The 17,120-nt window shown below is 38.8% G+C and overlaps 2 protein-coding genes across 2 annotated transcripts in view; one reads left to right on the forward strand and one right to left on the reverse strand.

Annotated features, from left to right (window-relative positions):
• Nucleotides 1–17,120, reverse strand: part of LOC126367056 (uncharacterized) — a 65,430-nt gene that overhangs the window by 26,137 nt on the left and 22,173 nt on the right. The gene's annotated exons all lie outside the window — the stretch shown is intronic.
• LOC126367129 (probable H/ACA ribonucleoprotein complex subunit 4) overlaps nucleotides 12,669–17,120 on the forward strand; it is a 65,770-nt gene continuing 61,318 nt past the window's right edge. Inside the window, exon 1 of the mRNA XM_050010542.1 lies at nucleotides 12,669–12,678. The gene's annotated coding sequence lies outside the window, so the exon portion shown is untranslated. The remainder of the gene's footprint in view (nucleotides 12,679–17,120) is intronic.

Genomic DNA, 17,120 nt, shown 5'->3' on the forward strand with positions numbered 1-17,120 from the left:
TTACTAACAAATATGGATTTAGATCTGAAATAAAAATAATTCATTCATTCATTATATATATAAATCTGATGTAAATCGCAGTTACGGCGTACATAACTTACACAATATAATTGTCTTAATTTCTAACAAAAGAAAAACAAAAAAGAAAACATTTAGCAAATAATCATTATATGGACCACCCACCCATACAACAGCCATATCCCTGACATCAGGATATGCCAATAAATACGATAATTATCTATAAACATGGAGTTCAACTGGTAAGACTAGGGGAGATATCCAACTTATTCGCACAAAGCCCTTCGCATCGTCCTTCACTATGCGCACTGCTAGGGAGAGGAATTCTCTGCCGTCTTCTGTATTTCCGAATGCATATAACCCGGGTGCTTTCAAAGCCAGAGTGAACAGGCACCTTCTGAGCGAGCTCGCTCCATCTAAGGTCTTCAGGCAAGTCTGGGGCTAAGAGCAAACCCATCAAAGGTTAAAAAAATATATATTATATTCATGCTGTTTGTGGCGTCCTACAAAACTAAACATTTCTTCCTATCCATATTACTTATTTACGACATAACAATTCACGTATAGTTAAATATAGAAACGTAATTATGGCCAGTCAGACATACCTAGTTATAATATCATTTTAATCGACACTTGTCCCTTAAATGGCAATTGTCGATATGTCAAGATTACTTCCAGTTAATGCGGAAACGATTGGCGCCAAAGACAAGATGTCAATGTAAATAGCATTATAGAGTAATCAGCGGGCCTAGAACCGTAAGCACGCGACTCTTTCTCGCCGCGACAGAGATCGTCTGTCTCTTTCTGTGCAGTACTGTGAGAGAGTGACGGGTGACGTGTGTCGAGGCGAGAAGAGTCGCGCGCTTACGGTGCTAAGCCCGCAAACAAGTACATAATATAATATGTGATAAAAGACATCAAGAATTATGCGTATTAAGGCGTAGATGTGGGGAAGATGTAAAAAGTACTGTCGGAGAGAAAAAATATATCTGAAATTGTACCTACTTATTTGTAAATTGTACAAAATCGATTCCGATTTGAAACAATGCGATAAAGGCCCTATCTCAACATCTAGTAGTTATCTTCTTCTATCGTGTGGGTTGTGAGGTAAATTACCAACCCCATCAACCTAGGTGTCAGGGTTATTATTGAGCCGCCAAAGGCCCCTGACATGGCTCATGTAACGACTAGTACTTACATCAGTGAGTAGTAACCGGGACCAACGGCTTAACGTCCCTTCCGAAGCACGGATCATCTTACTTTTTAGACAATCAGGTGACCACTGACCAGCCTGTAATGTCCTAACCAAACTAGGGATCGCAAGGTGATTTTTGTGATATGTCCCCACCGGGATTCGAACCCGGGACCTCCGGATCTTGAGCCCAACGCTCAACTGGACCACGGAGGCTGTTAGGTTGCCGCTGCCGGCACGCCATGGTAACGTTTGTATGAGACTAACGTATTGGTATTAGAATATAACCACCTAATCAATGATGATTCACCACCTATAGAAAATGCCGCGTTTTTATTGAACCTGATACACTATCGTTCATGTGGGTGTCGCTTTATTTCCATTTCGTGACGGAACTTGATGATTAAACAATCGTAAAAACCGCTGTTCTAAAGCCGAAATAAAAGATCCGCCAATCATTAGAACTTTTAAATAAACTTGTTTTTTTATGACGCATGTTTTATGAAGCTACTCGTCGACACTTTGTGTTAATTCTCTTGTTGTCGTATATTTCAGATAGTAATCAATTAACTTGTATTGTCGATACATTGACCTCTGTCTGAGTAGAAGTTAACTAAGCCGATTTAATATTATATTTATCTATTTTTGTCATCGTGATTTCTGTAACGACCTCCGTGCTCCGGCGGTTGAGCGTTTGGCTCCCGATCCGGAGGTCCTGGGTTCGATTCCTGATGGAGACATATCACAAAAATTACTTTGTGGTCTCTAGTTTGGTTAGGATATACAGGCTGGTCACCTGATTGTCCGAAAGTAAGATGATCCGTGCTCTAGAAGGCACGTTAAGCCGTTGGTCCCGGTTACTACTTACCGATAAGTATGTAGTCGTTACATGAGCCATGTCAGAGGCCTTTGGCGGCTCAATAGTAACCCTGACACCAGGGTTGATGAGGGTACTCCACCTCACAACCCACACGATAGAAGACCGTGATTTGTTTCATTATTGTTACCTATTAATATTTATAATATAAAAGTATTGGTGTTCTTATATTTTGGTATACGGAAACTTAGATCACGTATTTAAAGGATGTAGAAACTGTTAACCTTGATGGAATTACAGGGTTCAAGTCAAAATGTGTAAAAAAGGTAAATATTATACTTAGGGTCCAACCCAACACGTGTAAAATAAGGTAAAGTCTAGTGGGTTACGATCATCTAGGAACCAAGGAGCAATATGTACTTAATGTTTTCTTCAAAGTAATAAATTGACAGATATAATTCAATAAATCAATTCATTCAGGTTATAATGTCAAATGTTAATTAAGTAATTCTAATATAATCGATCAGTAGAGAAACCGTTGTTACAGTTATTTTAGCAGATAGTTGCTAAATGCGATGTTATCAGAAGACAACCTTGTCATATAATTCTACATAGATAAGATTATTTTGTTTATTTATCGAATGCTTACGAATACAGTCATGACATGTTCCGCATAATACTCCTTTACCTTTATATATTAACTTAGTTTATTTATGTATATAGACAGGTCACAATTTTATTATAATACTACAATTTGTCACATAATCAGTAACATACGTAACTTCGTCACGTCCAACTACGCGTTTAAGTGTTCTGATTCTGACCTGGTCCAAACGAACCCATTACACTAGCGGCATTGCCCCGTTGCACAGCCACTGACAGGCGTTGTACCAGGTAAGACGCAGGCCTAGGGTCACCCCCTCTGACTTCGAGTCTCCGGCCGATCTCCCTGACACCGATATATTAACTTAAAAAGAGATGATCAACATTTTCCTGATGTCTCTTTCGCACTTGGCTGTAATAATACCATTATATTTTTGTACTTTATCGGAGTACTAATAGAAATAACGTAAAACCCTTGCCCAGGGACACGGGTGAAGACCTCAACGGTTGCAGAGGCGAAGATGGGAGCCATCGGTACGGCAATGCCGAACGGAAGGGGCTAGTCACAGGGACTGTAACCTGGAACCTGACAGAGGGCAGCAGCAACTGTCAGTACTATTCAGAGGCGGAGGACAGCAGTCCTAGCTAACTAGCTAATAACTATGGCCATAACTATGGTGGCTTTGTAAGAGACTACTCTAGGCGCCATCCCACTTGCGTCAGACAGAGTACTGCGGGGCGGAAGGCAAGAGGGAAACCACTGCCCTATTTTTCCCTGAAAAAGTAGCATAGAAAATGTTGCACCGACAAGAGCGTGGCTCTTGAATTGATGATGATGAATAGAAACTTTAAAAACCGTTAGCGTAGTTTCACTTTTATTAATCATGTTTGCTTCACCCTACAGCTTATGAATATGATATGTACAATCATGAGCGGAGTCTAAACAGGATATGATTTAATGGGACGTCAGCTTACGGTAGGTCAGGTTACTGATATTTTAATTTCCACCTGCCACCAGCAAGGTCTGCGTTTGATTCGAGGCCAGGACCATCAGAGCTGTCAAGAAGTAGCAAGAATGTCGGATCACGGCACAACGAACAAGGTGCAGTTGTCATCCAACTGACATTTGAATGATTGAAATATTCTATAGCAACTTTGACAGGCTGTTGAAGATTGGATTGATAGAATAATTGAATAATTATAAAGGTCACTCGCAGGTGCTTTTGTTATGTCATTATGGCATTTGTCCTTGTGATTTAATTAGGATTAGGTACCTACCCACCAACCCGCAGTGGAGCAGCGTGATGGAGTATGTTCCATACCCTCTCCGGTTGATTGAGAGGAGGCCTGTGCCCAGCAGTGGGACGTATATAGGCTACTTATGTAGGTACCTACCCTACATATTGCCAATTTATTAAAAGGAGCATCATTTCGCGTTTTTCACAGGACCGTTCGCTTACCTAACCTAAAGATTTGACAGGTCCGGTTTTTTACAGAAGCGACTGCCTATCTAAGTCAACCTGATAGCATAGAATAAGGAACGTATAGTACGGTAACTCCCCGCTCCCCACCAGCGTCTGCGGGCTTAGCACCGTAAGCGCGCGACTCTCTCGCCTCGACATACGTCACTCGTCACTCTCTCACAGTACAGCACAGAAAGAGATAGATCATCTCTGTCGCGGCGAGAAAGAGTCGCGTGCTTACGGTGCTAAGCCCGCTGAGCTAGGTTTACCTCACCCCCCTCGAACATAGTTTAGACTTGAATCGTATGGTGTCAGACGTCACACACACAGATGCGCGTGTGCGATAATGTTCATGTGTAGTGTCTGTGTAAAACGAAGTTGCCTGTATGAAGTGTCCGGGGCGTGCTGATAGGTAGCTTACACACATATACATTTATACATACACACACATGCCTATATGCATGTTTATTTTTGTAATAAATATTTTTTGTATTTTTTATAGTTGTTAATAAAATCGATTACGAAATCGTAAGTGATTACTCAGTCTCACTTCCTTGTAGGAAGCTTTTAAAACTTTCATCTGTGACTGTCATTGATATATTATTCCATTAATCGAACATAAATCACAGAATGCAAATGCCCTCAAGCCGTTTTTAATCTTTCTAATTGACTTATGTAAACAAAGCAAAAATGGTAAATATTAAATGGTTTTTAAAAAGCAAGTGAAAAAGAGAATGGCTTCGATAAGGATATTTCTGAGGACAAGGCCGGTCATAGGATGGGTGACCAAAAAAAAAAGTTTTAATTTCAAGCTCCTTCGTGCTTCGGAAGGCACGTTAAGCCGTTGGTCCCGGCTGCATTAGCAGTCGTTAATAACCACCAATCCGCACTGGGCCCGCGTGGTGATTTAAGGCCCGTTCTCCCTATCCATCCATATCGAAGGCCCGTGCCCCAGCAGTGGGGACGTTCAGGGGCTGGTGATGATGATGATGATATACAGCACAAAATGCAATTTATTTACAAAAACAATGTTGACAGTACCTACTTATACGAGTATACTTAATTCGTAACATTTTTAAAACAATTTAAGGTGATTAAGTACTTTTAGAGTTTAAAAAGAATACTTACAATGTAAGTTACATGACTTTATACTTACTTTCTGAAAACACGAAAAAACATTGCGCCTAATTATTTCCGGTCCATTAAAAATGCTTCCTATTACAATAATTTCATCTTTCAAATAACATACTTACTTACTTTCTTGCATAATTTTTGCAAGTTTACAACATGTGATTACAAGTTTTTAGACTCATTAACTCGAAACATGTGTTATTGAATAAACTTCAAATGAAGATTTACGAAACAACCTTTTTGTTGGCAAACAGGTTTTCGAACGTCGTTGTAAATACCTAAAAGCTGTAATTTTGTAATTTCTAAAGTAAAAGAGAAATTTTGACAGTTGAACTTTAAAAGAAAACCTTTTTTGTCGCCAACTTGGTCATTAGCTGGTGTGATAGTATTTTATAACATAGTAGCTTCAAGGTTCAAGATAAATTATGAAATTCTGGTTACTTAATAAAGAAAGATTTAAGACAAACGAAAACCATTTACTTTAAGTTTTAATCACGAAAAACGTAATAATAAGTCCGATATTTTATAACGTTTTTCAATGACGTCATAGTGTGCTTTTTTCAATACAATATCTATAGTAATTTCGTGTCTTGACGTTTAATAAAAAATAACAAATTATTTTCAAAGTAAGAATTCGCGCATGCGCGTGGGATGAATATATTTAAGTGTCAGCGTGCCATGCCTTCTGGGAACCACATTTTAAATAGGTACTTACCTAATTTAGGGAATTAGACCTCGAATTTTATGCTCATTTATAAGATAAAATATTCTCCTCACAAATGAAGTTAAACATGCCACATTGAAGCAATTAAAAAAGTAAGTGGGTATTATCAATAAATGTCAAATTGAGGAATTTTCATTTTTCATATATTATATTATGAAAGTACACTAGTGGCCTTTTTAACCCCACAAGGTCAATAACTAGGTATGTTTACATCCGTTTCCGCTGCAAGTTCCATTTCGAAACACGCAGAAAACCAAACGAAAGATGTACCCAATGCCAATGTTTTATCACCATGCTAACGACCTCCGCGGTCCAGTGGTTATCACAAAAATTACTTTGTGGTCCCTAGTTTGGTTAGGACATTCTGATCACCTGATTGTCCGAAAGTAAAATGATGTGTGCTTCGGAAGGCACATTAAGCCGTTGGTCCCGGTTACTACTTACTGATGTAAGTAGTCGTTACATGAGCCATGTCAGGGGCCTCAATGGTAACCCTGACACCAGGGTTGATGAGGTCGGTACTCCACCTCACAACCCACATGACAGACGAAGAAGATCATTATGCTCATTTGTTATAGATTTTAAGTAAGTAAATATCCAAAACCATAATAGTTGAATTCGTATCGACTTAATATCTGTGTTCGGCATTTTCCCCGGAGATTCGACTTAAGTAACAACCATGGTAGCAACCCAACGGGAGTTTCGTCTACAGACTTCGCTATTGCGTCTATAGTGTAAACTGTCTTCATAACAAACCGCTATTAATATGCATCCCCAGTGCCTAGTTGCCTTAAGCAGCGAATCGATCGATATAAGTGCAAACATTCGTGAACAGAATCGATTAACTTTTAGACGAATGCGTAATTAATCTGACCATTGTTTTAAGGAAGACTTGTTCGAAACTAATTTAAAGTAGGTCCATATTTTGGTCAAGTGTTAAGTATGTACCTACTCATTCACTTCATTTATCACTTACTTATTGTAAATTTATGTACCTATGTTGCAAGGATTAAGTACTTTTTCGGGAGTATTTCAGAGAAATATTTTCTTGTTTCATACTTTTTTGAGCGTAATTTTTCCGTAGTAGCGTTTTAGTTTTTAAACTTATATGTATTTTTATTCTCTATTAAAATAGGTACGACGGTTAGGAGACGAGTTAGGTATACCTACCTAACTCGTCAAAGGCGTTTATAGTCGACGGAATTACTGAAGGATTTTTTCTTTAGTCATATAGGGATATTATAATAAGTTGGTAACTCTACCTGGTGTATCCTAAAACTATCATGAAGTAATATGATTACTTTTCTTCTTTTATCGTGTGGGTTTTGAGGTGGATTACTAACCTCAACAACACTGGTGTCAGGGTTATTATTGAGCCGCCAAAGGCCCTGACATGGCTCATGTAACGATTACTCACTTACATCAGCAAGTAGTAACCGGGAGCAGCGGCTTAACGTGCCTTCCGAAGCATGGATCATCTTTCTTTCGGAGAATTGGGTGATCAGCCTGTAATGTTCTAACCAAACTAGGGATCACACAGTCATTTTTGTGATATGTCCTCAACGGAATTCGAACCCGTGACCTCCGGATCGTGAGCCCAACGCTCAACCACTGGACCACAGAGGCCGTTAGTAGTAATATGATGAAACAAAATCGTGTAACATACATATATGTTTATGACATCTTAAAACCCGTATCACATTCGTAAAACATCCATGTCATCCATTAAATTGGCAATAGAATTCGACATTGCCGTATCATCAGATCAGATGATCGCATTATCGTCGAGTAGCCATCGCGAATCGAGAGGTCTTCCGATTAGCGTCTGCGATAAGCAATGCGATAGATAAAAACATACGTGATCGTTTTGAAAGCGGCTGTCGATAACAACATGTTTGCAAATGCAATTTTGACGAATTTGTCAGTCATGTATTCCGCGAACAGCTCATAAGTCATTCCATCTTTTTTTTGATGTGACTTATTCTAGATTTGCCGCAGACGGCATTAACTACTTGGCCGGACAAATGGGGAACGCTGAAGGCTCTCACTCGGTACAACGTTTAAGACAACAGGGGGGTTAAAATGGCCACATCGAAGAAATTCATCTAAGATAGCAATATTGCAATTTGACATTTGCGCATGTAAAAGTAAGTGCGCAATGCAAGCAAATGTCAAATAACAATATTTTTTTTCTTCGCTTCGATGTGACCTTTTTAACCCCCCAGGCCTGAGGGTGCCCAGACATTCCATCAACATTACCTACTATAGAAACATGGCCAAATATAGAAAAGTAAACAATAGTTTGGATCATAACGAACCTTCGAATTTAAACAAAGAACCGAATGACTCACTTTTGGCGGGAAATAACAAAGACGATAAATAATAAGGTGATGGGGTCATCAGAGCAACTATTTATTCACATTGCTTTAAAATATAATTCATCAATTCGATATTATCGTTCTACACATCATCCATTAAACACTCAGTTCAAAGGCGTGAAGATTTGTTTGTATAAAAAAAGTAATGAATAAGTAAATACTATTAATAATTCGTGCTTGCATTGAATTGTGGACGTTTGGCGCCATGTGGAAGTAGCCACTTTACACAGAACTGTGACAAAGGAATGTAACATTCAGCCTAAGAAAGCAGATTGTAAAAAAGAATAGTGCTTTTTGCACAATAAAGTAGGTATCTACAAGAAACGTAATCGGTAAGTTATCTCTACAATTATTAAATATACTTGTATATAATTTTAAAAGTAATTCATAATTATTTGAAAAAATAAAGAGACATGACCTAGTTCATAATACATTTGCCGATGTAAAGTCTCATGACTTATTTTTACAGCACGTTGCTTAGGGTAAGTAATGAGTAATGAAACCGACTTAGCTCTACCAACGGGACAGATTCATTTCGCGGGACACTGATTTTTAGAGGACCTTTTATTGTTTGTTTTAGTGCGGCAGTAGTTGTTGACTTTACGATGTAATCACAAACTACTTACAACTCGAGTGATTTTACAACTTGGCTTTTGCATTCAACGATTGATGTTTAGATAGCCGAGCAGGGTAGAGCTATCAGTCTTGTTAAATTGGTATGTAGTTGGAAATGATATACTTTATTGGCCCCGATTCCTGCAGACACCTCCTAATTTTATTTTAAGTTATACTTGTCATTTTCTTATTCGCCGGAAAATCTGTTATGAAGAGTTGGAGAGTTAACATTGTTTATGGAAATATAACATTATTCAAGAGAATTGCTGAATTGTTTCATTACGACGAGCACCTCCCCACCTGAGAGCAGTAGTTTTTTTTTATTTGCCCATTCGGGTAGGCAAAGGGAACTTAGCCCATACAGCCTATGAGAGCAGTAGTATTATCACATTTGTGTCACTTTTCATATTCAAGTCGCGAGCAACTCATTGCATGATTTTCTTTTTTTTTTATATAAGTATTTGCCCATTCGAGCAGGCAAAGGGAACTTAACCCATACAGCCTAGTCTTTGGTCATCTTAATCTTTTTTTCTCGCTGCATGAACCTTAACTCGTCTGTCAAATTTGATAACTCGCTCTTTGACATTTACTCGCTCTACTCGCGCCGTTGTTAGCGTGCTAGGCCTGCAGGTTTCCAGACATTTGAATTTTAAAAGGACATTCGGCCTTACGACTTCAAAAGTGACATAACATAACATGCTATCTACCTTCTATTTACCTACCTAAGTATTTAATAAATAACGGCCTCTGTGGTCTGGTCCAGTTGTTGCGCATTGGACTCACGATCCGGAGAAAAAATCACTTTGTGATCCCTAGTTTGGTTAAGACATTACAGGCTGATCAGCTGATTGTCCGAAAGTAAGATGATCCGTGCTTCGGAAGCCACGTTAAGCCGTTGGTCCCGGTTACAATTTACTGATGTAAGTGAGTAATAGTTACATGAGCCATGTCAGGGGCCTTTGGCGGCTCAATCATACATAACCCTGACACCAGGGTTGATGAGGCTGGTCCTCACAACCCACACGATAAGGAGAATAAAGAAGTATTTTATTATGTATAATTGCACAAAATTCTTACCTACATCACGAAACTAATTTAAATAAAGCAGCCTCATTTCGTAAGGGCCGTAAGGGCTTATCAAATTGGAATGCGCGTCACGACCTAAGTTCACAGGAGTACAAAATTCAAAACGCTACGCTGGTATTGGAAGCAATAAGTGATGGACCGTCGACAGTGCATAATAAAGCAATCAAGAAAGTGGCGCAATCGGCCCATTCGACTGCGTCCGCGCAACTACTCAGTGCTATCGGAGATATGCAAGATACTTTGGTTGGCTGTGTGTACATATAATACGTAGGTACCATTTTGTTTTTTTTATAACGTAAAATGTATAAATTAAAAAAAAATGTACCTATTGTCAGCATCAAGTAAAAACCTAAAATTCAAATATGAATGTAGGTACTAAGTTTTTCTACACATATATACCTACACGTTTTTGAGAAGTGAAACTGTACTTATAAATTATTCATTTTATTCGTGCATTTTCAAATATAGTACCTATAGTTTCCATATTCAAATTTTGCTAAGAACCAAATGAGCACACTGGATTTAATGCAAGTATGGGAGAGTTGCAGGAAGGAATGCACAGCGCATGCGTCGGGTCCATAATGAAAATGAGTGTTGTACCCGTCCCGTCACGTCACTAATACCGTTACTCCACAAGTACACAACATTAAATAACAGTCAATTCGATGTAAACTAAACTTTCACACGTTGCAGTAACGGCTTTGCAACTGCACTAATACCGCAGCTAATACTTATACTATGGCTAAGGTAGGTACTTATCTGGGTGTGTGAAACATCATAAACGGTACACCACGCTTCGTACTGTTTTATTGATCGATTGAGATTCTCATCAATAAGTTTTCATTAAAGATATTATGTACGCCAGTAGGTAGATGGCAGAGCACCGAACATTTGAAATATGTATTGGTTTTTCATACAACAGTTACGTTTTATGAATACTCGAATGGAATAAAACATCTCAATTATATTTTGTGGAGTCTATCGACAATTTTATATGACGGTTGTATAAGATTTAAAGAATACATATTCGAGATGAAACTTGTAAGTAATTTTGGAAGTAAGAACCCGCGGTACATATCATTCACTTTTAGAAAATGGGGGTTAAAAAGGCAAACCAATCCATCTAAAAAAGGAATATTGCTATTTGACATTTGCTTGCATTGCGCACTTAATTTTGTATGCGCAAATGTCAAATTGCAATATTGCTTTATAGATGAATTGCTTCGATGTCGTCTTTTTAACCCTCCTGCGGGCTTAGCACCGTAAGCGTGCGACTCTTTCTTGCCTCGACATAGGTCACCCGTCACTCTCTCACAGTACTACACAGAAAGAGACAGATGATCTTGTTCTATAATAACTTGTTGCAGACTACCCATCAGCTGTATATAACACTGACATGAGCCAACAATTATTCCTTTTTTAAGTCCAACAAGCAGCACGACACCTCGTCACTAAGGAATGCAATCCCGATCTCGCGAGATCTTGTCTAAATTTTCGGGATCAATCCCGAAGCACAATATGACGAGATCCCATTCGGGATTGACGGGATTGGCCGAATCTCCTTGAGTTATACTTTTTGTTTTGTTTATCTTGAATTTCAAAGAAAACTTAATTATGTAGTTAGTAATATTGAAGAATATTTTTTTTTTTCAATAAATATTTTGTTTTAATTGACCTCATTATCACAAACAAGAGTTTTCATCGTTTATATTAACTTTACATTTTTTTACTAGACGAGGTCCCGAAAATTTCGAGATCTCGCGAGATTGATATTTCCAATCCCGCAGGATCTCGAATTTGCAATCTCGAGTCGGGATTGCATTCTCTACCCGTCACATACTACCGCGCTCGCGCCAGTAACTGGCATTATTAGATGAGTATGCCTGTCCAAGTGGCGTCATTTATTGCCACTGGCCACTGGTCCGTTTCCTTTATTTGTAGTGACAGTTAGAACTGGTCGGTTACACCTGGTAGAGTCGAATGCATAATTACTAGCATTTACATTGGGTATTGGATTGTTTAGAAATGCATCTTGATGGAATACTATACACACACAATACTACACTGTTTGACAGTTCCTTTGTTGAAATGTGACGTCACTTGGCAAAATGTCACGTGACCAACCGTTTTCGCGCGAAATTTGAAATAAGTAAAGAAAAATATTTTTTGGGGAAAATACAACATTTTACGAGGTATTGTTGTGTCCTCTAACATGATGGACTAATGTTATGGGCGATAGGCTGATCCCTTATCACCATAAGGTTCATCATATCCATCTTTGGACTTCGTAACAACAGTGGCTGCAAGTTGTCTTTGATTACTTGTGGCTCTGCCCACCCCATTAGGGATTACGGGCGTGAGTTTATGTATGTATGTATGTACGAGGTATAAAATAATGTAATATATTTTTTTAAATGCTTATCCGAAAATTGACAAGTAGCCAATTCCGTAGTCACTGCGCCAACGGGAAATAGGTATGATCGTATATATGTGTATGTCTGTGTGTTAGCTACCTATTCGACTTAGAAATACAGACACTTTTCCAAAGAGAAAGCCATGTCGAAGATTGATTAGAATCCCATTTTAAGTCATTACCTACAAACCTGAACGAGATTCCATATTCAGCATTGAGTACTTGCAGTCTAATAAAAAAGGAATCGAAAAGAAATGATCTTTATTAGCTCTAAAATAGAAGATAAGGACAGTCCACGGTTTTCGAGTATACGAGCATTGAGTTCATTGTTTATTAATTCCAACAGTCGAAGTCAAGTAACTCGGTTCGCCACCTGTTGATATGTTTTATTCATAACATTCATATACAGATAATATGAGACTGCTAAATCGTTAACACAGTCAGTGACGGTGGTTTAAGGACCGTATTTTTACTCGGACACTATAGCAGCGCCACAGTTGCGTCGTATAAAGGGTACCTTATCTGGTTGAGCAACCCCGGTGTCCTAGTGAGATAGGGCCCTAAGAATAGTCGCGTGGCGAGTAACATAATGTATATGTGTAGAATGAAAATATGTAAAACTAACTGTAATACGCCAGAGATTTTGTCCGCAAAATTTCATGATTCTAGCCTTAAAAATGAACCCCTTGGGGGCTGAATTTCGCAAAATCTCATTTTAGTGAGCATCTACGTCCTAAAAGGAACCTCTATGCAAAATTTGAGACTCCTAGCACATGTAGTTCCTGAGATTTCGTGAATAATAGGCTACTTGACAACCTAGTCAAATGAGATACTTTTTACGAAACGTCAAAACGAAAGTTTTCTTTGAAGTATGGAAATATTGTCCTGTGACGTCATCAATAAAAGCGGTCAAACGTCGTACTCATTGTTACTTGATTCATAAAACAAAATCGAAAATAAGTTGAAAAGTAAAATTGAATTGATATTTGACTGGCATTAATTTTAGATTCTTAGACTGGCTTCTATTTCTGGACTAGCATTTCATAATTCATCTTTGACCCAGTCAAGTACCCTCTCTCTTGGGTCGGTCCCTCATATTTGAGGATCGTGGTCAGCATCAGGGTTGCACCTGGAGCGTATGATCTGCCTCCACCGGTTCCTGTCCAGCGCTTCCCTTACTACTGTGTAGAACTTGGACGACGAAGAGTCTTTCACTTGATCAGTCCATCTATTTGGTGAACGACCACGCGATCTTTTGCCTTCAGTGTTCCCAACCACAATCAGTTTCTCTAAACTGTCATCACCTCTGCGCATCGTGTACCCTCAGCGAGTGGTATTTTTATCTGTATACATAGATAGACAGAAGATAAATGTGCAAGTATGATATGCTAGTGTGTTTCTAAAACAATAAACTCTAATATACCTGCAACCCGCAAATGTTTTTGTCTTCGACAGTACAAGTCTAACGGGATATTCTTGATGCGCAGGAGTCGTTGTCAACGTTACGATGCGACAGGTGTGTTGTAATCGTTTTCATTCACATAAACAACATACAAAGTGGTGAAACTTGTGTCCAGGTATTAAGTATTACACTTACATTAGTTACTAAGTAGTAAATATTTTCACTATAAGTACTTATGTGGCTATTACTTATTTATAAGTGTATTTATAAGTCTTTTTATTTAAATCAATTCAATGATGTTATTATTATGTAGGTTATGTACTCGGAAGTGTATCTATCTTTGTATTTAATTTATAGAATGACAATGAGGGACTTTCCAGACTATTCATACATCATATACATACATAAACAGCCCATATACGTCCCACTGCTGGACACAAGCCTCTCCTCAATCAACCGGAGGGGGTATGGAGCATACTCCACCACGCTGCTCCACAAAAAAAAACTTAAGTCTCCGTGGTCTAGTGGTTAGAGTGTTATAGTCCGGCAATCTCGTGCGCGACCCTCCTGCGGGGCGACAGACGGTGGCGGGGACGGGGTAGCGCGTCATCCTTTTGACATTCTAGAACACGGCTGCACACGTAGAGAAGTATGCCAGGATAAATCTTGCAATAAGTTGTACTTACTTGTGACGTAATATAATATGTAGGAGTGAATAAAAAGATAGAACTATTTTATTTTATTTTTATTATTATGCTTGAGGACTAATTATTAGGAAAACTAAAATATTAATAGATTGTTTTATTATAAATCAATTTCCATATCGCTTTCATTTTCACTCCCCGTTTGATATTCTTCGTCACTTCTCTTTGATTTCTCCGTGTTTTGCTCATTAATTATTTATGTACAACCTCCTTAAGTTGTCTTGAGATAGCCTTACTCATCCTCAGATATTAATCTCGTGTGCGTCGCCCTCAAAGTAGTACAGATTATCAAGCACGTGTTGCCGCTTCGGCTGCGCGGCCGAGACTGCCGTACTTGACGCGCAGATGCACGCGTTTCCCTTCCCCGCTACACCACCTGCTACCCGCTGACATCTTAGCTACCCCGTCCCCGCCACCGTCTGTCGCCCCGCAGGAGGGTCGCGCACGAGATTGCCGGACTATAGTCTCACGATTAGGAAGGAGGTCGGGGTTCAATTCGCTTTGTAAGACTTTGCAGGCTTGAATAGCCTGCTTGTCCGTAAAAGTAAGATGACTCCGTGCTTCGGAGGACCGTATAAACACCTCCACCAAGGATGAGTAGTAGGAGGGATAAAATCGTAAGTACATACCTACAACAACTTTGTAAGTATATTTGTAAATGTGATGAATACAGTCTTATTTTAAACCTGCTATTCTTAAACATTTAATACGAAAACAATCTTAGCAATAAGGTGATATCTGTTCTGTGAACTCCATTAATTATTGAATAGAATTCATTATAGTGTACTCAGAAGTGATGGTCAGTGAGTCATACGCACTAGAGTGAGTTGGTGTGGAACGGCCTGCATGAATCTACCTATTTTTGTCCACCTGCCAATCAGTGATGTGCCTTTTTTTTGACGTGACTTATTGTAGATTTGCCACAGATGGCATTAACTACTTGGCCGGACAAGTGATGTGCCGTCCCCAGGAATGTTCCCAAAAAAGGAATATTCCCGTTGTAAAATCTCTTTAATAGCAACACTGGCTGCTTTTCTTTTTCAAATAGTTCTTTCTTGAAGTCTGGTATTATCAAATCAAATCAAATATACTTTATTGCCGGAGCTTTAAAGAGTTTATTTGAGTTTATTGGAGGACCTCGGTGGCGCAGCGGTAAACGCGCTCGGTCTGCGATTGTTGAAGTAAAGCAACTTTCGCAAAGGCCGGTCATAGGATGGGTGACCACAAAAAAAAAAGTTTTCATCTCGAGCTCCTCCGTGCTTCGGAAGGCACGTTAAGCCGTTGGTCCCGGCTGCATTAGCAGTCGTTAATAACCATCAATCCGCACTGCGCCCGCGTGATGGTTTAAGGCCCGATCTCCCTATCCATCCATAGGGAAGCCCCGTGCCCCAGCAGTGGGGACGTTAATGGGCTGATGATGATGATACTTTATTGCACACAACATACAAAACAAATGGATGATAGATACAGTACAATCTGGCGGCCTTATTGCTAAGCAGCAATTTCTTCCAGGCAACCAGTGGAAAGGAAACATTATTACAATTTGGTGCGGGACAGTGCAACATCTTGCATCTTGTATTATCTGCCTAAAGGTTATGTAATAAAGCTCTTTTCACATAAATGCGCCTTTCTCTACCCGGAACATTCCTATCGTCTGCTTGTAAAAAAAATAGTTTCAAGTTTGTGATGCGATATTTTACGATTTAAACTTAGAACTTGGGAAGACTAGGTTCGTTGTTTTGCTCCAAGAAGAACTTCATTATAAAAACTTTACCATTTTTTTTATTAGTTTCTATTCAAAACCTTATTGCGCTAACCTGACAAGAGGCTACTTGACAACCTAGTCAAACTAGTCAAATGAGATGCATTTTAACGTCAAAACGAAAATTTTCTTTGGAGTTTGTATGGAAATACTCATAAGCGGTAATATAAGCGGTCAAACGTCGTACTCATTGGTCACTTAATTCAGAAATACAATTCGAAAATAAGTCGGAAAGTAAAATGAGATTGTTTTTGGATTATCTTATCTAGATTAGCATGGCTTCTATATCTAAATTAGCATTTTACAATTTATCTTTGACCCAATCAAATGCCCTATAATATTAAAAAGTCGGGCCTTAAAACTACAAATGTAGATTATTTAATAAACTCACCTAACCTAACCAATAATACCTTATTAACAAAGTATTTCAACTTACCTAAGTAATCTTATGTAAAGCATCTTTCTAAGTCAACAACACCTCTCTAAAGTTGACATGTATACCTAAGTAGGTACAATCAAAGAGCAATAGTGAAGTCAGTGAGCCCAGCGAACTATTTGTAAGCAGTGGTGAAATTATGTATTAGTTGTCATAACTAATGTTTTTGTAGGTGTAAAAGTCTAAGGTCTTAAGTGCAACCAGTTAATTTATCACTTTGCAAGAAACTGAATGGACTTTTGCACGTTATTGTACTTTACCGGAGACCATACCGGATGATACAAGATAATAAATAAACCTCGACATATGTGGTTATAAACACCTCTATTTCCTCGCTCATACCAACTTAATACCCGAGCGACAATCGCAGAATGTT

Source organism: Pectinophora gossypiella, chromosome 5 (genome assembly GCF_024362695.1).
Source record: "Pectinophora gossypiella chromosome 5, ilPecGoss1.1, whole genome shotgun sequence".
Taxonomy (NCBI): Eukaryota; Metazoa; Arthropoda; class Insecta; order Lepidoptera; family Gelechiidae; genus Pectinophora; species Pectinophora gossypiella.